At 40.9% G+C, this 27,455-nt stretch overlaps 1 protein-coding gene across 1 annotated transcript in view; it reads right to left on the bottom strand.

Moving 5' to 3' along the window:
* The window catches only part of PCDH11X (protocadherin 11 X-linked), a 1,108,633-nt gene that overhangs the window by 995,897 nt on the left and 85,281 nt on the right, over positions 1-27,455 (bottom strand). The gene's annotated exons all lie outside the window — the stretch shown is intronic.

The raw sequence follows: 27,455 nt of genomic DNA, 5'->3' as shown, positions 1-27,455 counted from the left end.
GGGCTAAAAAATCATGCTAACTCACCCTGTTCAATTTATTTCTTAATTTCCTTTTATCTCAGCAATGATGAAACGTTTTAATGGGCTTCTGGATTTTCTTTGCAGCAAAGTCATTCTGCATACGCAAAATACAACTTTCTTTGCATGGCACCACACTCTACCAGCTGTTCTATTTTGATCATTAAATAGGGGTTAATGCAGCTTTCAGGAATTCAGCCATCAAAATATCTGCTAACAGGTGGTCATTTTCAAAAATCCATTATAGAAAAAGTATGAATGCATTTAAATATGTAATTAAGGAAGTTCTCGATATTTAGTGGCGATTGACTCCCCAAACAGTTAACGATGATCTAGTAATAGATTTAGTGCAGAATTTGCTGTGTGAAGATTCACCTATTTTAGCATGGATATTTTGCTCTCTGTAGGCTGGAGAAAAAGTATGCTATTGACAATAGATAAATATGTAACTATATAGTACCAAGTATTTTAGTACTATATATTCACATATATAGATAGATATAGAGAGAGATATAAATATATCTATCTCTCTCTATATAGATATGTATAGATATAGATATATCTGTCTATATATATATATATATATACAAAATGTTAAAAAATCATTGCAAGGATAAATGCCTTTCTGCTGAGTTCATTAAAGACTCCTCCCTAAGGGAAGATTTATCACCCAATTCTCAGGAGGTTCTGCTGTTGGTTCAGGGCAAAAAGAACTGCTCTCTCTGTCCAGTCATCCTTTACACCCCTTGTCCCAAGGGGCACCCAATTGGTATGTGGGAGTGTGAACTGCAAAGCATAAGCCACCAGCACCAGAATCAACTCCTCTGCTCAGGTTCTTTAACCTCAATTCGTAGAACTGAGACAAACAATAAAAATGATTTGTTAAGCGCTTACTATGTGTCGGGCACCATACTAAACACTGGGGTGGACACGAGCAAATGGGGTTGGAGACAGCCGCTGTCCCACGCGGGGCTCACAGGTAAGAGGACCAGAGAAGTGAAGTGACTCACCCAAGGCCTCCCAGCAGACGTGGCAAAGCTGGGATTAGAACCCATGACCTTCCGACTCCAGGGCCCATGTTCTATCCACTGTGCCACAACGCTTGCCCATAGGCACAGCCGGAACGTAACCCACACGATCTCTTGAGTCCAGTTCTGTGATTCCAATAATGACCACCCAATTTGTTCCTCCAAAATCCCTGTGCCCGCAGCCTCTCTATGGGATGGAGCTGAAGCAATTATTGTCAACTCCCGTAAGCGTTGCAAAATCAACACCTGAGCAAATTCTGAGCTCTCGTCAACAACACACACAACTAGAGTCTGAGAGAACCTATTTTTAGCCTGACTGGTTCACTGTTGAGCACTGGGATTACATAATAAAGTAACTCACTCCGAGTTCTGCCCCCTGAGATTTCCAAGCCTTATATTCCTTTTATGAAATTGAGGATAAAAATACCTCATGATGCTTACTATTTATTTCCTCATGCTGACAATTATATGTAGGTAGATAGATAATCTGCATTTTATGACTAGAAGAAATCCAAGCAGAAGTGTGTGAGTATAAAGAGGAATATATCCAGCATATAACACCTTCCGTGTAGAAGTGAAAATACACAGACAGTTGCCAATCAGCAGTAAAATCTATCCTTAGCTCACCCTTAGGTATTACATATTATTACAGCTAGAGAACATCATTACCCATCTTAAACAACATTGCCTGCGTGTTACAATAGCTAGACCCAAGAGGGAAAATTAAGAATAGCGAATCGGTTTTAATTTCAGGTGTTTGTTCTTTCTTTTTTTTCTATTTTAATCTAAAGCTATATTAGTCCCCGCAAACGTGAAGTATTTTTAATCTTGTAATTATTACATCAGATTAATCTTCTCTGGAAACATTTGCAATATTTGGGGGATTCAAGTCAATCTGACTCTCCAATCTCAAGGATACCTATATAGCACTCCTATAAAAGTGGGTGCACTTGAATATTCTACATTCAATAACATTCTCCCCCTCTGGACTGGAAGCTCACTGTGGGCAGGAAGCGTGTCTTATCCTGAGAAGCAGCGTGGCTCAGTGGAAAGAGCACGGGCTTTGGAGTCAGAGGTCATGAATTCGAATCCCAGATCTGCCACCTGTCAGCTGTGTGACTGTGGGCAAGTCACTTCACTTCTCTGGGCCTCAGTTACCTCATCTGTAAAATGGGGATTAAGACTGTGAGCCCCATGTGGGACAACCTGATTCCCCTATGTCTACCCCAGCGCTTAGAACAGTGCTCTGCACATAGTAAGCGCTTAACAAATACCAACATCATCCACTCTGTTATAATCTACTTTCCCAAGTGCTTAGTATGGTGTTCTGCATACAGTAAGTGCTCAATAAATACCATTGATTGACCTCTCCATTTCTAAATTTTTTCCATCCATAATTCATTCAATAGTATCTATTGAGCACTTAGTACAGTGCTCTGCTTGGAATGAACAAGTCGGCAACAGATAGAGACGGTCCCTGCCGTTTGACGGGCTTACAGTCTAATCGAACTCCATATCCATAACAAGGATTTTAAGTGGATAGCCCAATATCACTGGCTATGAAGCTAAATTGTTCACTTTAGGAAAAATATTTACTTCATCAGACCAGCCCCCAGAGCCTGGGGGACCCTTCTTTCACCAACCCCTCAAACTGTCTCAGTATTTATGGGGTATTAAGTTTATGAAGATCACGGGTTCATTCAAGACAGGGACCTTGTCTTATACTGCTCTTTCAATCCCCTTCAGAAGCTGTCCTTAATACCCTAAATAGAGTTTATCACCACTAACTTGTAAACTCCTTGAAGGGAGGGAAGCTGTCTACTAACCCTATTATAGTGTTCCAGGTGTTCAGTACAGTGCTATACGCAGAGTGAAAACTCAGTAAAACGATCGATGGTATATACTGAGCACTTATAATGCATTTCACCAGGAGACTTCAAATAAGGATTAGGAAAGAATAGCATGGTAATGAGCCTGTAAATACAAATCTTCTATATCACCTTTAGACTCTATGACTGAGAAGCAGCATGACCATTGGGTAGAGCCCAGGCCTGAGAATCAGACAGATCTGAGTTCTAATCCTGTCTCCTCCACTTGTTTGCTCTGTCACCTTGGCAAGTAGTTTAACTTCTCTGTCCCTCAGTTGCCATCTTTAAAATGTGGATTAAGACTGGGAATCCCAGTGGGTCTATCTACCCCAGCACTTAGTACAGTGCCCGACACATGGGAAATGCTTAACAAAATACCACAGGGAAAAGAAAATAAAAAGTTCTACTACATCTGCAAGACCCAAGCTATTTTTTGGGTGGTCTTCTGTCCTTGGAATATTCTATCTCTTTTGACTAGAAACAAAGTAACACGAGGAAACAGTACTAAGCCAGAAACAAAGGAAACATGATAATCTGATAGTTTTTTAAACCTTTGAGATCAAGACTAAGAGATATGCAAACAGATGAAATAAAGCTCTGCTGTGAGCATTTCTGGAGATTACAAACCGTGAGCGTGAGACTCGAGTGGTTTGTCCAAGATGGAATTTCCTTGTATTATCTTGTTATTTTCCTTGCATTAGAGAATTACATTTTGTTTTATAACATGTTTCAAATCATCCTCCTGAAATGCTTGCTTACATACCACTCTGTCAATAGTCACATTATCATAAGACTTTGTAACACAGAAATAAAAACAAAAAAAACAGAATACTCTATTCGTAGTCTCACGGCACAGTCAAATGTGCACCCATGACATACTTTTAGTAGTTTGATGATCTAGGTGAATTTTCAGTGCCTGCCTGGCATATGCACACTTTTCAAATACTGACCCAAGTTACATTAGACATTTTGCAGTCCAAGTGAAAAATCCAGTCACTGATAGCTCACAAACCAGAAGGCAAAAGACACAATTCATTTTTATAGGAAAAAAAAAAGGAATACGGTACGCTTTAGTCTCTATCTTTCCCTATCTTTGGGTTATAATTTTGGGATAAACTTTTACTTCTCTCTCTGATCTCCTTGGTGTTATGCTAAATGATGTAGCAGTTTTACAGCTCTAAATAACTTTTCCCAAACAATGAAGTTCTGGGATATAGCCAGTCGCTGACACTGAAGCTAGGCTCACCTCAGTACAGCTATGCTGGGGGGGAAAGGTGAGGAGAATGAATAGCAGCAGGATACCCACATAACTATCATATGGAGACCGAAACTGGCAAACCCGAAGCCAAGCAGCGAAGAGGAAATATTTCTGGGGACAGTAAAACGGACTCACACACAACACTGCATCCCAGGTGAAGATGGGGAGTCAGAGAATGAACATGGCCTTGTGGAAAGAGCAAGGACTAGAGAGGCAGAGGACCTGGGTTCTCTCTTGGCTCTGCCACCTGTCTCCTGGGTGACCTGGGGCAAGCCATTTCATTACTCTCTGCCTCAGTTTCCTCATCAGCAAAATTGAGGATTCAGTAATAATGTTGATATTTGTTAAGCGCTTACTATGTGCCGAGCACTGTTCTAAGCGCTGGGGTAGAGACAGGGGAATCAGGTTGCCCCACGTGGGGCTCACAGTCTTAATCATCATTTTACAGATGAGGTAGCTGAGGCACCGAGAAGTTAAGTGACTTGCCCAAAGTCACACAGCTGACGAGTGGTGGAGCATGGATTCGAACCCATGACCTCTGACTCCAAAGCCCGTGCTCTTTCCACTGAGCCACACTGCTTGTCCTAGACTGTGAGTTCCATGAGGGATCTGATCATCTTTTATCTGCCCCAACATTTACTACAGTGCTTGACACAGAGCAAGCCCTTAAATATTGATTCATTCAATAGTATTAATTGAGCTCTTACTATGTTCAGAGCACTATATCAAGCACTTGGACCATTATAATTATTCTTATTATTACTATTATCAGCCACAGACAAATAAGCACCGATTACTGCTACTGAGCAAAGAGTGATTCTTTTTGAGCAAAAGTTTTATAAGGAATGAAAAAAAAAAAAAAAAAGAAAACAAGTCAAAAGCAAAAACAGCACCAGATGCTGTAAATCTCAACATAACATGGGACAGCCTTTTTGTACATACAATGTGACTGGGATTGGGGGTTTCATCTTGCCGGTTTTTAGGCATGCATGCGCTTATGTGTTCATTTCATCATTGGTGAAATTGTGCTCTTCAAATGCAAAGGACAATATATAAAATATATACATATATATGTATATAATGTGTTGTCTATATGTATGGAGTTGAAAAATTGGAGATCCTGGGATACTGTTCAAAGTAACAGAAGTACTTTAAAAAACGGCTAGAGCAATGGTTTACATCTGTCACTTATCCCTGAACTGATGGGGGTGCTATGGCAACAGGAGTGCAAAGAAACAAAGGGGTGGGAGAGGGGTTGCTTAGCAACCAGAAGTAGCAGGTAGGAGAAATCTTGTCATCTATTTACAAGTGACTTTTTCTTTTTTTTTTAAGAATTGATATTTCCTGGAATTGATAAGGCACGACACTGTTGGATCTCAGGTGTATTTTCCTCCATCTCAACTCCAAACTCCAAACAATAAAAGCAATTCTAAAAATAGGAGGAAAAGACAACTGAAATGCAGAGCAACAGGAGACACAGAGGAATGAGAAAGAGTTAAAGATGTGGGATTTGCAGCACAGACATGAAACAAGTTAGACATTCTGAAGAATTTGAAAACTGCAACAACTAGGGTGGAAATAAACATACACTTTAATAATTACAAGAAAAGAAATGTGTCATCGGAGAGCATTTATTGAACACATGTCATATGTAGAGACCAGGGATAACTGTTTGGGAAAACACAATAAAATTAGGGGCTTAATAAATATTATTGGTTGATTGAAATTAAATTAAATCCACTCTTTAGCTTTGGATATTACATATGTAGAGAAGCAGCGTGGCGCAGTGGAAAGAGCACGGGCTTTGGAGTCAGGGCTCATGAGTTCGAATCCCAGCTCTGCCACTTGTCAGCTGTGTGACTGTGGGCAAGTCACTTAACTTTTCTGTGCCTCGGTTCCCTCATCTGTAAAATGGGGATGAAGACTGTGAGCCCCACGTGGGACAACCTGATTCCCCTGTGTTTACCCCAGCGCTTAGAACAGTGCTCTGCACATAGTAAGCGCTTAACAAATACCAACATTATTATTATTATCTCTCCCCCACACACATCTTACTATTTTATGTTCAGCAAGTTATGACTGCTAATCTTACCTGTTTTTTGGGGATACTTGTGAAGCGCTTACTATGTGCCAGGCACTGTACTAAGCACCGGAGTGAATACAAGATAATCAGGTTAGACACCGTCCCTATCCCACAGGGGGCTCATAACCTAATTCCCATTTTACAGATGAGGGAACTGACTTGGCCAAGGTCACACAGCAGACAGGTGGTGGGGCAGCATTAGAACCCATGTCCTTTTGTCTCGCAGGCCCGTTCTCTATCCAGTAGGCCACGCTGCTTAATAAAGACAATAAACTCCTCGAGAGCAGAGGTTAAATCTTACATTCTCGGGAATATCCCTCAAATGCAGCGTGGCTCAGTGGAAAGAGCCCGGGCTTGGGAGTTAGAGGTCATGGGTTCTAATCCTGGCTCTGCTGCTTGTCAGCAGTGTGACTGTGGACAAGTCACTTCACTTCTCTGTGCCCTCAGTTGCCTCATCTGTAAGGTGGGGATGAAGACTGTGAGCCTCACATGCGACAACCTGTTGATCCTGTATCTACCCCAGCACTTAGAACAGTGCTCGGCACATAGTAAGCGCTTAACAAATACCAATATTATTATTATTATTAAGTGCTTTGTTTAGAGCTCTGTATACGGTAGGCAACGTGGCTTAGTGGAAAGAGCCCAGGCTTGGAGTCAGAGGTCATGGGTTCTAATCCCAGCTCTGCCACTTGTCCGTTGTGTGACCTTGGGTAAGTCACTTTACTTCTCAGTGCCTCAGTTACCTCATCTGTAAAATGGTGATGAAAAATCTTGGCCCCCTGTGGGACAACCTGATCACCTTGTATCTCCCCCAGCCCTTAGAGCAGTGCTCGGCACAGAGTAAGCGCTTAACAAATACCAACATTATTATTATTGTTATTATTATTAACAGGTACTCACTATATACCACTGATGAATGATAGCAGATGGCGTGAAGGTGGGCACTCAACAATCTTGAGTGCCCCAGGAGTCTCCCCAAGACTTCTCCCCCATCCCCAGAAACCTACGGAGTGGGGGCCGGGGGAGGCCAGAGAGAGTTTTTGTCTCATCTGACTTAGTGTCAGCATGGCCTCGTCGACAGAGCGCAGGCTTAGGAGTCAGAGGACCTGGATTCTATTTCACTCTCCTGCTGAATCACCTTAGACAAGTCACAGTGTCTTTATACCACAGTTTTTCCTTCTGTAAAATGGGATATAAATATATTTCCTCCCAACTAGTTAGAGTGAGCCTCATTTGGGACAGGGACTGTGTTCAATCTGATTACCATGTATCTATCTCAGTGTTTAGAACAGTGCTTGACACATAGTTGGTGCTTAACGAACCACATAATACAAACAATAATAACAACAATGATAATAATACAGTAAGCATGTACATGCCTTATTATTAGTATTATTAATTTCCAAACTGTGATGGTGACATTACTTCCATCTTAATTCCCAGTTTACAGAACTGGGGCATTTCTCATCGAGATTTTCTTTGATTTAGGAATTAAACCACACTAATTATACCAGAATTCATTCACAAGAGGGCCTGCTATAAACATGCTCAATATAATCACCTGTTAAAGGCAAACGAGGTCCCACCAGCAATGTGGTGGAATATAATATAGGGAAAATGTACCCTGGTTGGGAACATTGTAAAACCACTATAAATGGGGAATAGCTCATTGTTTGTGCAATTCTCTATCATAAAAGCACCCTTCTATTCAACCCAACAGTAGATTGTCTGGAACATGAATGAATGGAAAGTGCTAGTCATCAAAAAGTTAATTGTTTTAACCACCCTATTGTTCCACCGAACAAGGAGCGCATTCAGCATTAATGGCCATATTCTTCCAGTGAGACAAAAGAAGGCTTGGGGCTAAGGTGACCTTCAAGTGACAACTCCACATAACCACTAGTTAGGGCCTCTTCTGCAACAGTGTGATAAAATGGCAGAGATCATCAAAGTTAGCCTTCACAATCCGGCTGGCCCTTAAAGGTAATTTGGATTATAAACACAAGGCTTACCCTGGAAAGATTATCTGGATTATAAGAAGGAGGCTGGCTCCAGGAAAAACTCAGATGGACAGGATTGAATAGGGAGCCATTGCTAGTTGTGGGAAAATAGGCCAATATAGGTAACACTAACTACTGCTGCTGGTATTAAGACTGATAAATAATCCTGGCCCCTATATTCCAACCAGCTATCCGGTGTTGGTTGAGGAAGACTGTCCCTTTTGAAAAATCTCCTCTACCACTCCCTTTTTCTGGCCTAAGAGTTAGCCCTGCCTTTGAGTTTGACAGTTACTGGGTACTTTGAAGATTTTAGTATCCAACCCGGTAAATAGTAGCAAAACACTAAATGCTTTCTGGTTCTGCACTGTCTTCTTCGATGATCCATCCATTTTCCGAGAGCGTACTGTGCACGCACACCATCCAAGGTGCTTGGAAAAGTACAGTGGAATTAGTAGACATGGTCCCTTCACTCAAGAGCTTACAATTTGGAGGGGAGATGGACCCTAAAGTATATTACAGATAGATGCAATACTAGAGACTATAAGATAATAACAGAAGTACTTACAGAGGGTTCTGAGTGCTTAAGTGGCATGAAAATGCTGATGTGGGCGTAGGGGTATTATAAAGTAGATAGGAAAACAAAGCTCTGTTCAAAGGAATAAACCATACTTGCATTTTCATTTAACCAATCTGGGCCAGTAAATATCCAAAACAAGACGACATGTTTTCAGGGAGCACAGGTTCACAAGTTACGCTCTAAAGCTTAAAGCCACTTTTTTTTTTTAAAAAAAAAAAGTATTTGTTTAGCACTTGCTACGTGCCAGGCATAGTGCTAAGCAGTAGAGGATATACAAGCTGATCAGGTTGGACACAGTCCCTGTCCCGATTTTACAGGTAAGGGAACTGAGGCCCAGAAAATTGGAGAAACCCGTCCAAGGTCACAAAGCAAACAATTGGTGGAGCCGGGGTTAGAACCCCACATCTCCCTGACTTCTTGGCCCATGCTCTATCCACTTAAGCATGCTTCACTAGTTCCACAGGACCCACCCTCACTGAGCGTTAAGATTTTCTGGGAGTAAACACCAATCTACCTTGGCAGGTACCATAAACCCTTGAAGGAATCTTATAGGCCGGTACCTGTGGGTTATGAAATAAATTCCATCTATAACATTTTTACCAGTTCATACCACATGCCCTGGTGTTGTAGTGATGCTCTGCCATATGACAATGAGCATTAGGCATCCGGGATGGTTCTATAGAGCTTGGGGTCACACTTCTTTGTAATCAGGGTGTCCATTATGTCTGGCCTAATTTATTGCAGGCCCCCAAGCCTGTGGGTTTTGGTTCATTTCTTTAGCTGTCATAACATATCCAATTAAATCCATTGTGATGGAGATTTCCTAGTAGATTCTTGATTGTTTTTTTTTTTTCCCGCACTACACTGCTGGGATGTCAACAGTCAAGCATGGCTTCCCACTAGATTTGGAACTCTGACATCTATTCTTAGCAACAAATAAAACAACTGGATAGACAGCCAACACTTCCCAAGATAGTAAATGAAATCTAAGTGAAATCTAAATGAAAAAGCCAGTCAGTTGGTCAACAAGAATTTATGGAGTGCCCAGTAGAACAGTTAGAACTCTACAAGCCTGTGTACTCTGTCATTGATCATATCAATTTGTTTCATTCTTTTTCTTCCAAGAACACAAATGTGGCATCTTTCAGGAAACATCTAATCCATTGAAATCTTTCCCATTCTAAAAATCTTCAAAGAATATAATAGTTTCAAATAAAACAAAAATCCAGTTTCAAAAATGTCAATGAAAAAGGGAAAATTGCATATGTGATCCTTTTAGGTTTCACATTTCATACTAATCCTTTAGATGGTAAGAGCCTTGTGGGGAGGGATCATGTCTGCCAACTTAACTGCATTGCATTCCCCAAATCCTTAGTGCCATATAGTAAGTGCTTAATAAATGCCATTGGCTGATTAATTTCCAAGAGGCTAAAGCAATTTTACAGTTAAAAACTAATAATGCACATCAAATCCCAGTAAAACAGATTCTATTTTGCAGTTGAGATCATCTCTTTCTGGAGGAGTTGCTACGAAATGCTGAGGTGCTTGATATTTACTTGTTATAAACTGTGCTGAGAGAAATCAAGTGAATTGTTTGAGGTCAAAAAGGGAAGCCTGCAGCAGAGGCTAAGATCAACTGAATCTTAATCCAAGTGCTAATATCGCTAAACCCAACACTTTCTCTTATTATGTTGTTAACAGTTGAAAGAAAGTAGGCCAAGTTATTACATCTTGAGGAACTCTTTTTCTCAAATGTCATTAATGGCATTTTAAATCTTTACATATTTGCCTGGGTGCACTGTGCCTTTTAGTTTAGAAGCTACTTATTGAGTGCTAAAGCAGTTATAAGTCGTCAACATTTTCTCCAGTTAAGCAGAAATACTGAATATCATCATTGGCTTCAAATATAAAAAATGCCTAAAATTTGATTTTAGAGTGGATTTTTATTAGTAGTCATTATAGTCTTCCTCTTTCACATATTTAATTTATGGCTGTAATGTAATAAGGCAGGAATCGGCCTTCAGAGACCGAATTAGCATTTATGAGTTGGATTCTACATAATCAGACCTTCTTGGGTTCGGATTTAATTTGGATAATAAATACATTGTTGGATTCAACCGAGTTTTCAGTAAAGATCGGCGCTCACGAGACATGTCCTAGAATGAATTAGAAGACTTTGAATATTGCCAACAGAAGAGTACATTCTTTTTTTTCTGGCGATTGTAATTTTGTGAGCAGAGAAATCTACCTTTTTAACAATAACCACCCCCCCACCGCTAAACTTTGTGAAGAGGTTTGGTTTTTGAATGTCTTCTTTCCCAGAAACGGAATTTTTCAAATAGAAATGTAGCCCCAGTTTACTCAAAGTTCAAGTTTGGTGTCCATCTTAGAACCCGCTATATTTTGAATGAGTTTTCAAGCTAGAAAAAGATCTTTCTCTCTTCTGGAACAGCAATAATTAGGGTGAGAAAGCCTCTACACAATGCTGCAGTCCTGGAAGGGTATTTGAAAGCTGATGAAGATTGGCAGGGAAAGTTGGAGGTTTTCCAATTGAGGAAGTCTCTTGGCGAAACCAAAATGCAAGGCCAAAGGGGAAAGGCACATACAGAAGATTTTTCCACACCTGTTCTTCACCCTAGAGAGCTTCCCCAAGCAACATCAGCCCTGTGCCACTATAGTTCTGAAAAGCTAAAGCTTCAATAAAACCTGCCCTTCTGTGAAATGATCATCCAACACTTCAAATGAGGAAACCACCTGAAAGTTTTAATCAATTCATTGTTCATCCTTAAAATGGACTGCATGCAAAAGTTGTGGGAGAACCAGAAAAGGATTTTTGGGATTCACTTTAAGGAGAAAATGCCTTTGAATCTAGTCCCGATTGGAGGAAGTGGTGGCCAAAATCCACCACCTTCTTTGGCTTATCTTGGGACATGGCTTATTTATGTGATTTGAAATGCTTTCAGGATAGTACTAGAGATCCATTCCAGGCTGGAAAAGGTACCTGAACATCAATTTGCCAAAAAGCTGATCGCCCTAGGATGTTCCATCCACATCGGCCCTGGGCCCTCTGCGGGAGAGATGATCCAACCTTCTCTCAGATGGAAACAAGCTTCTTGGGCCAACAGACTGACTTTGGTGAGAGCAGGCTCCTTTGGGTCTGGGTTGGCTTGTGGGAGGATAATTCGGGCCCAGCAGGCCACCATTCCAAGCTTCTGACACCACAGTTTCTCCCGTTACACTGGGGTCCCAGCTTGAATGTTTTCCATACCAGCAAACAGGCACTGGAATTGCCATTTGTGGAAATGCCAATTACTGAACTGGATCAAAAAAAAAAATTTGCTCTTGAGGTGGAACCACTCAATCTTTTTCCTCATTTGCTGTCGTCCACCAGGCAAATCTGAGAGCCCTAGAAGAAACCTTTCCCTTTGATTTTTGAGGGAGGAGTCAATACTGTCAAGGGTTCTAAAAATATAACTCTTTAATTTCTAATAAGGACTCTCCTGCCCCCCATAGGTTCTGGCTACCTTTATCACATGGTAATTTTGGGGTGGGGAGAACTTTCTAGGTTTGGTGCCACACTGACTCTCTCCAAACCACCACTCTTTCCTTCTCCTCTGGTGATCCTTGGTTCCTACATGGGGTGAGCCCCAGCTGAGGCAGGTTAATGCTCTCCCTCTCCTGAACATCACTTTCAAAAAATTAATCAGTGACAGCTACTGGTTACTTAGTGAGCACTAGGTACCTTTTGAGTGCTAGGTAATATTCTAGGCCCATGATAGATAATAAGCGTATCAAGAAACCTAAACTTGGCTTCTCTCAGCTTACAATCCAATGGGAGAGTGATACAAACATCATTTATAGAGAGTGAAAGTCAGATGGAGAGCAAGTACGGAGTTGGAAGCCGCAAGAAAGACATTGGGAGGATGCAGCGAAACAAATACATATACACACACATATAATTTCATGGGTGTACAGGAATGGTGAGGAGAGTACACAAGCGGTAAGGGTGAGATTTTCTCTGGCATGACCGAGGTGATGTGAATCAATCAGGGAAGGCTTCCTGGAAAATGTGGGAATTATTAAGAGGCTTTTGAAGATGGGGAGAGCAGTGGCCTGGTATATTTCAGTTAAGGAAATTCTCAGCTGAGAGGACAGCATGAGCCATAAGAAGCCTAACCAGGAAAAAAAGATACTGAGAAAGGAAAGCGAATATGGGAAATAGGTATTTGTTTGGAACTGAAAAGCATGTAACCAAACATGTTATAAAAAATGTGAATACTGTTGGAAAATAACTTCAAAAACACCCCTCCCCCCCCCCCCAATAACGGGCATAAGTGGTTGGTGGTGTTGATTTACTCCGAATCAGTAACCTGGTACATGGGCAGAGAACAATGATCCACACTGTTCATCACTTTATAGATCGTGTTCTATTCAAAGACCAGAGTGTTTCTGATAAGGGACCATTACAAGATAAGTACAACTTTCACTGGCAGTTATTTTCATTATAAATGGAACTAAGCTGTTTCCAGGAAAGCAGTTTCACCAACTGAGAGTAAACACTATATTCAAATTAACTAAGCCAACACCTCCTCAAAATATTTAGACTCATATTTACAGTATATTTTTTCTGCAGCAAGTTCTCTCTTGCTCTCTGATTCCTGCTCCTACAGTAGCTATCACCAAAACCACACACATTCAAGTAAGAGATACCATTAAAGGGAATTCCTTTCTGTAAAACTTTCTGTATCACTCACTTTGCCACCCTCCCCGGCCCTTCTACCATACCTCCTTGATTTCCTACCATAACACAGCCTCCACACTTCACTCCTCTATACTCACTGTACTTATTGCACCTCAATTTTGTCTCTCTCGCCCTTGACCTCTCGCCCACGACCTGCCTCTGAAGTGGAATGCCCTCCCTCTTTATATCCCATCACTTCTCCCCTCTTTCAAAGCTGTACTGAAGATGCATCTCCCCCGAGAGGCCTTCTCTACTAAGCCCTCATTTCATCTTCTCCTATTCCCTTCTGTGCCACCCCTGCATTTGGATTTTCGTTCTTCATTCTCTCACCAAAATAGAATTCAAGAACGTATCCATAATTTATAAATAGACTGCAAGCTCTTAGTGGGTGGGGCATGTGCCTACCAACTCTGTTTTATTGTACTCTTCCAAGGATTAATTCACTGCTCTGTACACGTAAGCGCTCAATAAATACGATAGATCGACTGATTCTTTATTAGCGTTGACCCACTACAGAGTATTGAATGTATGAAGATGCTTTCTCTCAGAGAGACAAGACGTCCCCAACCAATTCACAACACACCAGTCGCGTCAGTACATCACCCCATTCACGTCAATCCAACACCTTTACTTCTTGTGTCTTTTATTCTTACTTTCAGCACTTATGCAGACAAATATATCTTTATTCATTTAGATTGTCTTTATATAGCTGAATTTCAGTCACTTTTAGAGCTGTTTCACCCTGATGTATTTGTATTGCTTCTTGTCATATCTCTTTTCTTCTTCCCGCTTTCCTTATTTGCAAATGATTTTTGTCTATCTCTGCCATTAGATGAGAAGATTCTTGAGGGCAGGGAACATGTGTTTTAATACTGTAGGTACCCTCCCAAAAGCTCAATACACTGTTAGGCATTCAAGAGAGGCTCAGTAGATACCAGTTTATGATTGCCTGATGTAGAGAATAAATGGTCACTCCGGGATAAAATCAGTTTAGAAATGGAATGGATCATCTGGTATTTTTAACATGCAAATGATTTTAAAACATGTGCCAGGAAAAATGAACCAAATTTATCCACACTGTAAACAAAATTATCTATATGGATTGGACATCAATTATTCTTAATTCAGAACCGAGATGAACAGGGATTTTATCTAATTTCTCTATCATATTCTCCAAAATGCAGAGTACAATGCTCTACACGCAGTGGATGCTCAGTACATACCAGTGATTGATTGCAAGCCATATTTGTGGAATGGCTATTAGGTGTCTAGAGTGCCATATAATTTTGGGAACCTTATATCATGCTTAAGGAGTTCCCCTCAAAACAAGAAGCATTTTTCTGGAAGATTCATAGAGAATTACAGCAAAAGATAAAACAAAATTTTGTATTCCAATGAAGAAAGAACAAATCTCCACAACCTCATGCAGCAGATCCATTCTAATGGAAAGTATTCCCTTGTGGAACAAACATATTTTGCAAACTCTCTCAGGTCTGACGTTTCCATTTTGAACACCAAACCGATTGAAGGCATTTTTTGAGCACTCATTCTGTGCAGAGCACTGTCCTAAGTGCTTGGGAGAATACACTACAGCAGAATTGCCAGACTCATTCCCTGCTAATAATGAGCTTACAGTCGAAAACAGAACACCCTTGGGAATTTCAAAGGTTTTGGATCCAATGCCCTCTGATTTCTTCAAGAGGTGCATGCCAGGTTTTGAGTATCCCTAAACTAAGATTTCCTGTAGCATTTCCTGAGGCTTGCTATGCTTCTGGGTAACCTTCTTAGATCATACTCCATAATGGCTTTATGAAAACAGAATTGGCCATAGTTCTGGTCCTCAAGGGGCCTCAAAAACCTATAGGATATAAGGAAGGAGAGGGAACACACCAGGAAAGATGAAACAATAAAACAATAAAGTTCTGACAGGTCTCAAAACCTTGGCTTTCCAGTAATTCAATCTATTGGTATTCACAAGAAATGAAGTGACACGTGGGATGAAAATGACTGATGCTTCTGGTTACCATCCACTCAATTAACATTTGGTTCTTGTTACCTGGCCCCAAAATTTCCAATGGTCTTTACTCCCGCTCTTTAAATCACAACAAACTGAAGCCTTTTTCTCTATCAGATGCAACCACATTAGGAAAAAATACAGAATGGGCTATCACAACTGAAAATATTTTACACCTGCTATAACTGTCACTTACTCCTGGAAATTGTAATCACATGCGGCATTAACTTCTCAATAATCTGGTAACTCTGGGAAATAAAGGGCGATTCTATTAAACAATTCAATTGTTTTGTGTTGACCCTGGAGGACAAGAATGAAAAGCCTCGAAGCAAAGATGCTTATATTGAAGAAAAATAAATAAAACTTTGTCGATGCTGATGTCACCCGTGTTACACTGGAAATATCCAAAGCCGGGGGATACAGCTGTTTAACCCTCTTGGTTTAGCACCCAAACACAGTAACGTATTGATAGAGATGTGGAAATGAGGTTAGAAAGTAGTACTAGGCATATGGCATTGAGTCCCTGCTTTATGCACCATTCCAACCTTTCAAACAGTCCAAACTAATCCAAGAGAATTCTCGGGAAGAAGGTGGATCACACTATTTCTTCAAACATGTACTTCCATCTTCAAAGGTCACCAACAATGACATCTCCTTCAAGTGGCCATCCCTGATTAATACATCACCTCCCTACCTTATTTCCCCTACTTTTGTCACCCTTAGCTTTTCTGTGGTACTCACCTTCCTCCCCATGTAGCACTTATATACTTATCTTTAAATCCTGTTCCTTTCTCCTATGAGCAATTCATTTCATCGTCTGTCTCCCCTGCTGGACTGTAAACTCCAGGAGGGCTGGAATCATGTCTCCTGACTCACTTGTACTCTCCCAAGTGCTTGGTCTCATCGTTCTGGACAGAGAAAGTGATTAAATCAAGTGCTCGATCATCCAACTGAGTGAATGATCGATTATTCCAACTGCTTGTTTAACGCAGAGGGAATTCAATAAGCGGGCCTCAAATACCCATAATTCTACTCCAGAATTTAAGGGAGAGAAATGATGGATGATTGTTAAGGTATTTCTTAACAGCTTACGTGCTAAGCACTGGGATAAGACCTAGGTCAGTCCCTGTCCCTGTCTCCCATGAGGCTCACTGAAATTAATAAAAAATAAATGTCCCTTCCCTAGAAATATTCACTTTCTGACCTCTTTTCCATTAATCCAATTTACAATATGTTGACTAAAATTTCTGGGCTATAAGGCTGTCCTCTGTCAAGCTTTTCTGAACTCCTCTCTCTTCCCTGAGGTTATTATTACTCCATCATTTTCTGAACACTCTGCATGGCTCACCTAACTCATCCAGAATTTATTTAAAACTTCTGACCCTCCAATGTCTTGTCTCAGCCATTAGATATCAAGTGAGGGAGATGAGAAAAGCTTTGAAGAAAATATAAACTGAGAGTGAATTAGAGGAAAATATCCAAGAAGCTAAAGCATTAGAACACTTGAAAACCAAGAGAGCTCAGTTTTCCTTCTTCCACCTATCTCATTCCCTTCTTACAGATGATAGCCATTGTTACTTGTCAACCTCTTATTTTATTTTTCCACTCCTTCTTTTGTGACCTTATGCCCAGAAAAATCTCTCCAAAATCTCTCTCTTTTATCATTTTTCTCCATGGACTTCTTCAAACTCCATGTCCTCTAGTGGCCTAGTGGAAAGAATAAGGGCCTTAAAGTCCGAAGCCCAGGCTTCTAATCCTGGATCCACCACTACCCACTGGGTGACCTTGGGAAAGTCACTTAAATGACCGATACCTCAATTACCTCATAATATAGGGTAATGGTACTACTGATGGTTTAATATGGGGATTAAACCCTCCTCCTTCCAATTTCGAATGTGAGCCCCAAGTGGGACAGAGACTCTGTCCAATCTACTTAATTTGTATCTACCCCAGCCAGTTCAGAACAGTGCTTGACACATAGTGAGTGTTTAACCAATGTCATATTTTTTATTATAATTTTCAATAATAACAAAAATAAAACCTTTCCCCTATACAATATCAATGGAAAATTACCTTCTAAATAATAGAAAGCTATTCTGAATCTGAGCTATCACTTTTTTCCTTTAATGAGTACATTTTTTTCTGTGCTTACTTTTGGCTGTAAAATCTTGGAATTATGGCATTTGTCTATGATTTTATTAATTGTATTTTTTTTCTAAATTGCCCTACCCCAGAAAGTTATGTACAAAAATCAGAATTTACAAGCCAGTTTTGAAAAATAGAACTTTGCGGGAAAAATTACAATTGTAAAAACAAACGCAATTCTCTATCTTCCAGGCCACACGTTTCTAATCTATTTTAATGTCTGTGTCTCTCTGTAGATAGTAAACTCCTTATGGGCAATACTCTGTTGTATTGTACTTTCCCAAATGCTTAATGTAGCTATCTGCATACAGTTAAGTGTTAGATAAATATCGCTGATTGACGGACTGCTACTAATTTCATAAGACTTATTTTCACCACCCCTCCAACACCCACACAAATTCCTATTCTGATACCCAGTCAGTCCATCAATATCATAATTAATAGAACCTATTGATTGCCAACATCAGGAAAACATTAAGGCCTACATTGAAGGCATACACAAATAATCCACACTGTCAGGATTATTACAAATTATAGCAGCTGCTTTATCCTAACAAGCAAGGTAAAATTACAAATCACTGATGTGGGTCAATCCTTTGATGACAGTCAGGGTCAGAGATGCTTGAATTAAAACTAATGAATTTTGCATTAACACACTGTGTTCGCATAATCCTACTTTACCTTGTCAAAGAAACGGAAAAGGGTTGGGTTGGGGTTTCCACTAAAATATTTAAGAACACTGACTAGAAGGGCAAGAGGTTCTCTTAGGAACCCAAATTATTTTGCTTGACTAGGTAAAACTGTCACAACCAAAGCAAAACCGGCAATTCATCTTACGGATGCCGAAGAAGTGGTTCTTGCTAACGCTTTTTAAATTCAAAGGAGACTTAGAGCTGGTGCCTGCATCATTTGGGCTTCATGGGCTTTAAAGCTACAGATAAATGTGGTCAAATTCACCTCAGCCAGTCTTGTCTCAATGATTCCTCATCTCCAATACCCTGTGTATAGAGCATTGTATTAAGCACTTGGAAATATCCAAGAGATTAGTAGATATGATTCCTGTCCTTAAGGATTTTACAAGCTCTATCGAGCATCAAAAATGTGTCTAAAAGTGACATCAGAAATTATTATTATTTTTTTATTCCTGACAGTGTTTATCACATTAGTTTAAACTTACTATTTTTTCTTCAGCTTCACTGATTATCAACTGAGGTGTGGCTTTTCTTTCTACTATCCAACTATTTACAAATGACTTATGTCTATCAGTCTGCCCTGTTAGAATATGAGCTCTTGGAGGGCTGGGACTGTGACTTCCTCATTGTAACTCTCTTAACCACTTAGTAGGGTACTCTGCACAAAACAGACACAATAAATGTCACCAGTGGATTTTGGGGGGGCCACAGTGTGGAAAAGGCAGGTCATATTCCAGGTTCCTTTAAAAAAAATGGTAATTCTTAACCACTTATTGGAGTCAAGCACTGGGTTGGACACAGGGCTTCCAGTCTTAATCCCCATTTTGCAGATGAGGTAGCAGGCACAAAGTGAAATGACTTGTCGAAGGTCACACTGCAGACAAGTCGCAAAGCCACAATTAAAAACCAGGTCCTCTGACGCCTAGGCCAGTGCTCTATCCACTGGGCCTCACTGCTTCTCCCTGATGCTTCTTCCTTAGTGACGGGGATCCCGGAAATTTCTGCCACGACCCGGACCGCTTTTCTGCTTCTCAGGAAGGCCTCCTGTCCTGACGGCCAAGTGGAGAGTGGCAGGGGGACCCAAGGATTGTCTGCCCAAAGTCCCTGAGTTGGAAGAAGGAGAGAAGTGGAGAGAATCCTCGTTACCTGTGTTGTTACCTGGACCTTAAGCAGAGTCCAGAGCCCAGAACTCCTCAGATTCTTGTCTGTTGGCACACCGGAGTCACTGAATGAATAGGATTGTTGAAGAAGGATGACCACAGGGCCTCCGGTGATCCAAGGTTAGACAAGCTGGCTCCACAGTGGCAGGGTACCCTCTCTGCTGCATCCAGAACTCCAAAGCCTGGGCTGCTCCTGCCTACTCTACCCAATCCTAGAAAAGTTCCTCAAGTGTGAGGTACTTACACTTCTATTTTTTTCAATAAAATGCTCAGGAAGAGCACAGACCATCAAAGAGGAACTCATCCACAGGTCCATTTTGTTGAGTGCCTTAGGACTTTTTCTGAAAAGATCAGACAATTTTATAAACTGTTTCTTCAGGGTTTGGTTACAAATTTATATGATGGAAAACATATGTGTCTGGGAGTCAGAAGGACCTGGGTTCTAATCCTAGCCCTGCCACTTGTCTGCTGTGTGACCTTTTTCCAAAATTTCCCAAATTTTCACCATTGTTTAAACAGTTAAGCCTAGGCTGAGAAGGAGAAATGGCTCCTATGACTTCCATAAAAAAAAACAGATTTTCCAGATTTTTGGTTCCCGAGACATACAAAACTCAACGAGACATCTATGACACTGTTTCCTTTAAAATTTCTCAAACTCTAAATATTTTTTCCTATTAATGTCATCTAGTTTCAACTGCGACCACAGAATGCAGTAACCTTGCCTTTATTCCGTATTGTTCTTTACCAAGAAGAAATGGCTAGAAGATGGCTCTGTCTTTAGGGTCTGAGCCTGAGAGTTCTTCAATTAGATTTCAGTACTCGAACTTCCAATCAGAATTTTAAGAGGTTTGCTAGTTGCATTCATTTGGTTAAAAAAGAAAATGACTTTCACAATTACAAAATCTCGAACATCCTGATGCTTCTTCTGTCTTCAGAATGGCATCTACACTTTTACTTTCTTCAAAGTGCTACGAGGTAACTCTCTAAAATTAACTTACCAATTCAACACCCTCGCAGAGCAAAATATGAGACTGAGAAGGGAAGAGGAACCGGATTCTGAACTATAGCTGGACATCCACAGAGAAAATCAATTAATCAATTGTATTTATTGAGTGCTCACTATATTCAGAGCACTGCCCTAAGCACTTGGGAGAGTACAACACAACAAAATTAGAAGAAACATTCCCTGGCCATAAAGAGATTACAGTTTAGTGGGGTAGATGGACATTAATACAAATAAAGAAATGTGTAAAGATTATGTAAAGAGAGATATGAAACATAAGAGTCATTACTAAAGTCTCTTCAAATAATATTCAAAAGTTCTGAAGACAAAGAAAAAGAGAAAGCATCTTCATTTTCCATATTTGTTGAATCCTTTTGCTATGAGCTTTATCCACTTTGGGCCATTTCCACCCTTTCTGACTTTTGTCAAGAGACTGGATTAATGCTGTGCCACTTTCTGCATTTTTCACCATCTCTGGTGCAAGAAGGGAAAAAATAAAATTCACTGGACTTTCATATTCACTAATGGCATCCCTGTGAACCAAGAGATGAAGTGAAAATGTCAGAACTTTAATCCATTTATTTCAATAAAATGCTCAGGAAGAGCACAAACCATCAAAGAGGAACTCATCGACAGATAAGTTTTATTCAGTTCCTTGAGGATTTTTTAGGATAAGGTCATTTTTATAAACTGTTGCTTCAGGTTTCGGTTATAAATTTATGAGGAGCAGTGTGGCCTAGTGGAAAGAACATGGGCCCGGGAGTCAGAAGGTCATGGGTTCTAATCCCACCCTGCCACCTGTCTGCTGTGTGACCTCAGGCAAGTCACTTAACTTCTCTAGGCCTCAATTACCCCATCTGTAAAATGGGGATTAAGATCGTGAGCCCCGTGTGGGGCAAGAACTGTATCCAACCGGATTAGATTGTATCTACTCCAGCAATTAGAACGGTGCTTGAAACATAGTAAATGCTTAACAAATACCATTATTATTAGCGTGGCTCAGTGGAAAGAGCCCGGGCTTGGAAGTCAGAGGCCATGGGTTTGAATCCCAGCTCTGCCACTTGTCAGCTGTGTGACTTGGGGCAAGTCACTTCTCTTCTCTGTGCCTCAACTAACTCATCTGTAAAATGGCGATGAAGACTGTGAACCCCATGTGGGACAACCTGATTACCCTGTATCTACCCCACTGCTTAGAACAGTGCTAGGTACATAGTAAGCGCTTTAATACCAATATTATTATTATTATAGCAGAGGTGGCAGGCCTAATTAGGATGTCTGGGTTTCAGGGAGTGCGGAGGGAAAGGAGAAAGAAGCTAATGGGTTTTGAGGGGAGGCGAAGGAGAAGAGATGCAGCAAATCTCATCGTATATTTTCAACATGGTCCAGGTAGGGTAAAGCAACTAATCCTCCTCTCATTTTCTCCTTTTCCAAATCACTTTAAAAAATGAAAACGTCTGGGCTATTTCCAGGCTACAATGCCAAGGCTCCGAACCATTTCTGAAGAGCACATGGAAGCCTGAGAGCATCTGTGTGGGTTGATCTGAGGTCACCTGATATCCTTTCTATGGGTCCCAACTATTCAACCACAAATTCATTACCTCTGGGGAAATTTTCAAACGGTTGTGTTCTCCCGAGAGGGTACCATAAAATGATCGAGGAAAAGTGTCCCAATTGGCGGGCACCAGATCGCCGAAGTTCGGGGGGGGGGGGGTCATTACACCTGGCCTTCAACATCACCTCTGGCATTTCCGATGCGGAGGGAAAATAATCCAGGCCCAAGCGGTACAGGGTTATTGGGAAATACTTGGGAAAATGATAGATAATGTTTAAGGTCCTTTATCATGAGCACTACAAGGTAATCAGGTGATAAGCACTGAATGGGAATGCACCAAAGGAAATCTCATTCTTTCATCCTCAGAGCAATAAAAAAATGGAAAAGGAAAGTTAATGTGCGTCTTATGTTCATAAGCTCTATATCTTGTCCTAATGAGAAAGTAGAGGTATTGAGAACTCATTTATGATTTAATTCACCTCAATTTGCATCTTCCCAAACCATATGTACATAGTTTTTTAATAGCACAACTTGACATAATGGTGTACATTTACAGTGCTATACAAGTTTGCTACATGATGTAATGAGACTTTCTTTTGTTGCTCTATGGAACCGCAAGCACAAAAGAGCTTACTGTTCATGTAAAAATGCATGAGATTATAAACCATGGTCTTCAGTTGTCATGATTTCTTGCAGCCTAGGTTTCCTGTCTGTTCCCCACTATTCTTTTTAACAGAGTAAAAGTGCATTTTCCTGTGACAGGATGGATATATTTCATATGCTCTGTTGTTCTGGAGGAAAATTACAGCCCCACCAATAACCATGGAATGATGAAACTGTTGAAAATAGATCACTTAGAGACATATAATTGAGATTCCCTGACTTGACAATAGTGTTTTTTTTTCCCCCCTAAATGTTTGGTAACGTTTCTCAGAGCTGATTGGCGCTCCTGAAGGATTTGTCTTCGTGAGAACAGTGAACGGTTAGAAGCAAAACATGTTGGAATGAAGAATTGAGGATTGTACTGAGGTAAGAGCTGGGAAAACTCACACAATCACTTGTCTGGCACGTTGTTTCCCTAGGTTCAGGGAGAGGGTGATGAGAATGACACTATTTGCCGACATATTGGCAAATAAATCATGGGATTAAACAATTAGAGCCTCACTGGCTATCAAATCAAAAGATTTCTAAAGAAAACAGTATTTATTTTCATTTCAAAGCACTGTCTTCCTTTGTTCTTTTGGTAATTTAAACTCATAGATACAGGTCAAGTATGTTTTCTGAGGGGGAGTGAGCATAATATTTTTCACCTCTCTAGGCAGACGTCGACTGATAGTCCAAATGATTTTTACAAAGTGAAAATGAACAGCCTCAAATTGAAAGCACTGTGGAGATAATCTTAAAGGATTGAGGGGTACATAACCGGTTCACTGCCAAGTACACAGGGTAAGTCTCCACTGTCCGGGTCTTCTAAGACAATGGATGATTAGTGTCATTTTATCATTATTATTATGATTATTATGCGACGTTGAGTCGTTTCTGATACATAGTGACTCCATGGATATACTTTCTCCAAAACGTCCTGTCCCTCTGCCATAATCTGCAACCTTTCTAACGGTTCTTCCGTTACCGCCGTTATGGTGTCTATTCATGTAACTGCCGGTCTGCCTCTTCCACTTTTTCCCTGGACTTTTGCGTGGGTATTCTTACCGCTAAGCGCTGTACTGAACGTTTGGGAATAGTACAGAGAAGCCAGATCTATTCCCTACCCTCTAGGAACTTAAAGTCTATGGGGAAAGATAACCAGACACAGCTAATTGACAGATGGTGGGAGCTGGAGAAAGGGAAATAGTACAAATATTGACTCTTTTTTAAAAACGGCATTTGTGCCAGGCACTGTTCTAAGTGTTGGGGTAAATGCAAGCTAATCAATTTAGACACAGTCCCTGTCCCACATGGGGCTCACAGTCTGAGTAGGAGGGAGTAAGATGTGACATGTAAACAGATAAATACACATGTAGTAAGTACGGAGGATAAGAATGGAATACATCAATGCTACGGGGAGGTGACTTATTCACCCACGTTCATCTCCAATGCTCACTATTAGTCCCAGTCCTTACGACGATGTTGGTATTTGTTAAGTGCTTACTATGTGCCGAACACTGTTCTAAGCGCTGGGGTAGATACAGGGTAATCAAGTTGTCCCACGTGAGGCTCACAGTCTTCATCCCCATTTTACAGATGAGGGAACTGAGGCACCGAGAAGTTAAGCGACTTGCCCACAGTCACACAGCTGACAAGTGGCGGAGCAGGGATTAGAACCCAAGACCTCTGACTCCTAAGCCTGTGATCTTCCCACTGAGCCACGTTGCTTCTCTAGTGTTGGCATAATGACTGTGGTATCGGAAGATGTTTACTATGTGCAAAGTACCGTACTAAGTGCTGGTGTAGATTCAGGATAATCAGGTCAGGCTGCCTCTGCGCCACACGGGGCTCACGGTCCAATTCCCATTTCACAGGTGAGCAGACTGAGGCACAGAAAAGTAATGTTACTTGCCCAAGGTCACGCAGCAGGCAGGGGGAGCCCGGAATAGACTCCAGGACCTCTCACCTCCATCCACTAGGCCTCGCTGCTTAAATATTTCCCATGTAGACCTGAAGGCTCAGAGTAAATCTTCGTAGAGCTTGAAAAAGCTCCCACTTATCTGGCTAATCCCTCACACCAACCCCCACAAACCACTGCACAGCGGCAGTCCTCCTCTAATTACCCTCCCAGAATCGGCAGGCTCTGAAGGATGCTTGTCGTGGGTGGCCCAAATAGGTATTTCTTGGTTCTGAATAACGGTTCGCCTAAGAGTGATTTGATTTTATTTTGCTGAGTGTGTTGGCTGGTACCTAAGAGATTCCTGCAAATGCAGTTTTTGCAGGTGGGCTTGCCAAGGACAACAACAATGGAAAGCTATTTCTTGGAGGTTTTGTTTAGCAAACAGGGTATGATACTTTTTTTCCAAAATGCGTCTTCACAAGGAAAGTAATTCAGTTTATAGGGGTTGCCCAACAATTAAAAAGAGGACACAAAATAAGAAATTAGAAAGCTGGAAAATATAACCCAAACCCATCTCCCACCTCATTTTAATGATATTCCTACCAAAATGTCAACGTGAAGTTGCTTTATAAGTTCTTATGAGTACATAGCCTACTGTAAATGAATTTCACAATTCAGTTACACATTCTTATTGTCACTGATTTAGTTATTTTCCAGAATTTGGATAACATCACAGTTATAATACATGCTTTTCATGGAATTTATGAAAAATAACACTTAAAATCACAACAACAGTAAAAATAATAATAGCATTTATTAAACATTCACAACGTGACAAGCAGTGTGACCAGGTGGAAAGAGTGCGGGCCTGGGTCAGAGGACCTGGGTTCTAATCCTGCCCACTTAGCTGCTGTGTGACCTTGGGGAAGTCACTTCACTTCTCTAGGTCTCAAGTACCTCATCTGTAAAATGGGGAAATGTGCAATAAGATTGGGTACGTGGACTGTGTCCAACCTGTTTATCTTGTATCTACCCTAGTGCTTAGAACAGTGTCTGGCACATGGTGAGTGCTGAAACAATATCATTAAAGAAAGAAAAATGCCATAAAAAAAAAAGTGTTCCAAAGAGTGGCATAGATGCAGATTGGACAGAGTCTCTGCATTCTCTCAGTTGATTTTATCCCTCTTTTACAGATGAGGAAATTGAGGCTTTAACTGACACTGTTCACATTAATTACATAGTCATGGTGGGGGAGGTATTTCTTAAATAATGATAATAAGAATGATAATAATGTTGGTATTTGTTAAGCGCTTAATATGTGCAGAGCACTGTTCTAAGCGCTGGGGTAGATATAGGGTAATCAGTTTGTCCCAAGTGAGGCTCACAGTTAATCCCCATTTTACATAGGAGGTAACTGAGGCACAGAGAAGTTAAGTGACTTGCTCACAGTCACACAGCTGACAAGTGGCAGACCCAGGATTTGAACCCATGACCTCTGACTACCAAGCCCGGGCTCTTTCCACTGACCCACAATGCTTCTCTGACTTTGTAACCTCTCAGTATTTCCCAGGTTAACATAGACTCTTGCTTTTAGAAAATGCCATTGAATTTAGCCTGAAAAAAACATAGTTCTGCCTGGATTATAGGATGTATGCCATGTCATTTCTGGAGTGAAAAGGAGAAAACAATATTCAATTTATGTAATCCCGATCATCTTTAAAAACGAAAAAAAAAATAATTAAAAGTCGTTACAGTTGACAACACAGCACCTTCAAATTTTTGCACTAATTACAGCTGCTAACTGCTAACGAGAACTGTTAAAATGAGTCAGATTTAACAGACTGACAGTTTCCCCACCTCTACCCCGATAAAAAGCCTTTTAAAGAAAACGTCGGCAAATACATTTCATCAATTACCCAAACAGTATCACAGGGCATGGACCGAATCCACTTGTGTTTCGAGTTTTAGGAAGAAGCCTTGATAATCGTTTTATTTGTTTTGGTTTGGTTTGGGTTTTTTTTGGTTTTGTTTTTGGTTTTTTTTTGGTGGGGGGGACTCCATGGTTCCAGTAGAACTCAGAGTGGCATTCCAGAGTCTCAGGGTCTGACCCCAGCTCTGCCACTTCCCTGCTGGGAAACCCCGGGCCAGTAGCTTAACCTGTCTGGGTCTCAGTTTCTTAGTCTTGAAATAGGGATAAAACACTTCATCTCCTCTCGCTCACGCTCTGATCGGGTCCGCTCTGATCAGACTCTGATCAGGTCTCTTAGGCCGTAGTAAACGCTTAAATTCCGTATTTTTTATGGATCGTTTTTAAACAGAGGTTCATGAACATTTCAGGACTACACTGGTGGAGCAGAATCACCCATTGGCCCTGAAGACCTCTTTGAGAGAGGGAAGGATTCCCCTCTGTTCCAAACAGGTGTATTTCCTGAATGCCTACTGGGTGCAGAGCACTGTACTAAGCGCTTGGGACAGTGCACTCTAACAGCGTTGGTAGACGTGTCCTCTGCCCACAGTGAGCTTTCAGTTTAGAGGAGATAAGCAGGTGACACATGAAGCTCACAATCCGAGTAGGAGGGTGAAACTGGTATTGGGAGGCAATGCGGCTCATTGGAAAGAGCCCGAGGCAGAGGTCATGGGTTCAAATCCTGTCTCTGCCACTTGTCAGCTATGTGACTATGGGCAAGTCACTTAACTTCTCTGTGCTTCAGTTCCCTCATCTGTAAAATGGGGATGAAGACTGTGAGCCTCACGTGGGTCAACCTGATTAC

The sequence above is a fragment of the Ornithorhynchus anatinus genome, chromosome 6 (genome assembly GCF_004115215.2).
Source record: "Ornithorhynchus anatinus isolate Pmale09 chromosome 6, mOrnAna1.pri.v4, whole genome shotgun sequence".
Classification (NCBI taxonomy): Eukaryota; Metazoa; Chordata; class Mammalia; order Monotremata; family Ornithorhynchidae; genus Ornithorhynchus; species Ornithorhynchus anatinus.
Note: the sequence above shows the minus strand (reverse complement) of the source record. Positions and strands in the feature narration are given on the sequence as shown.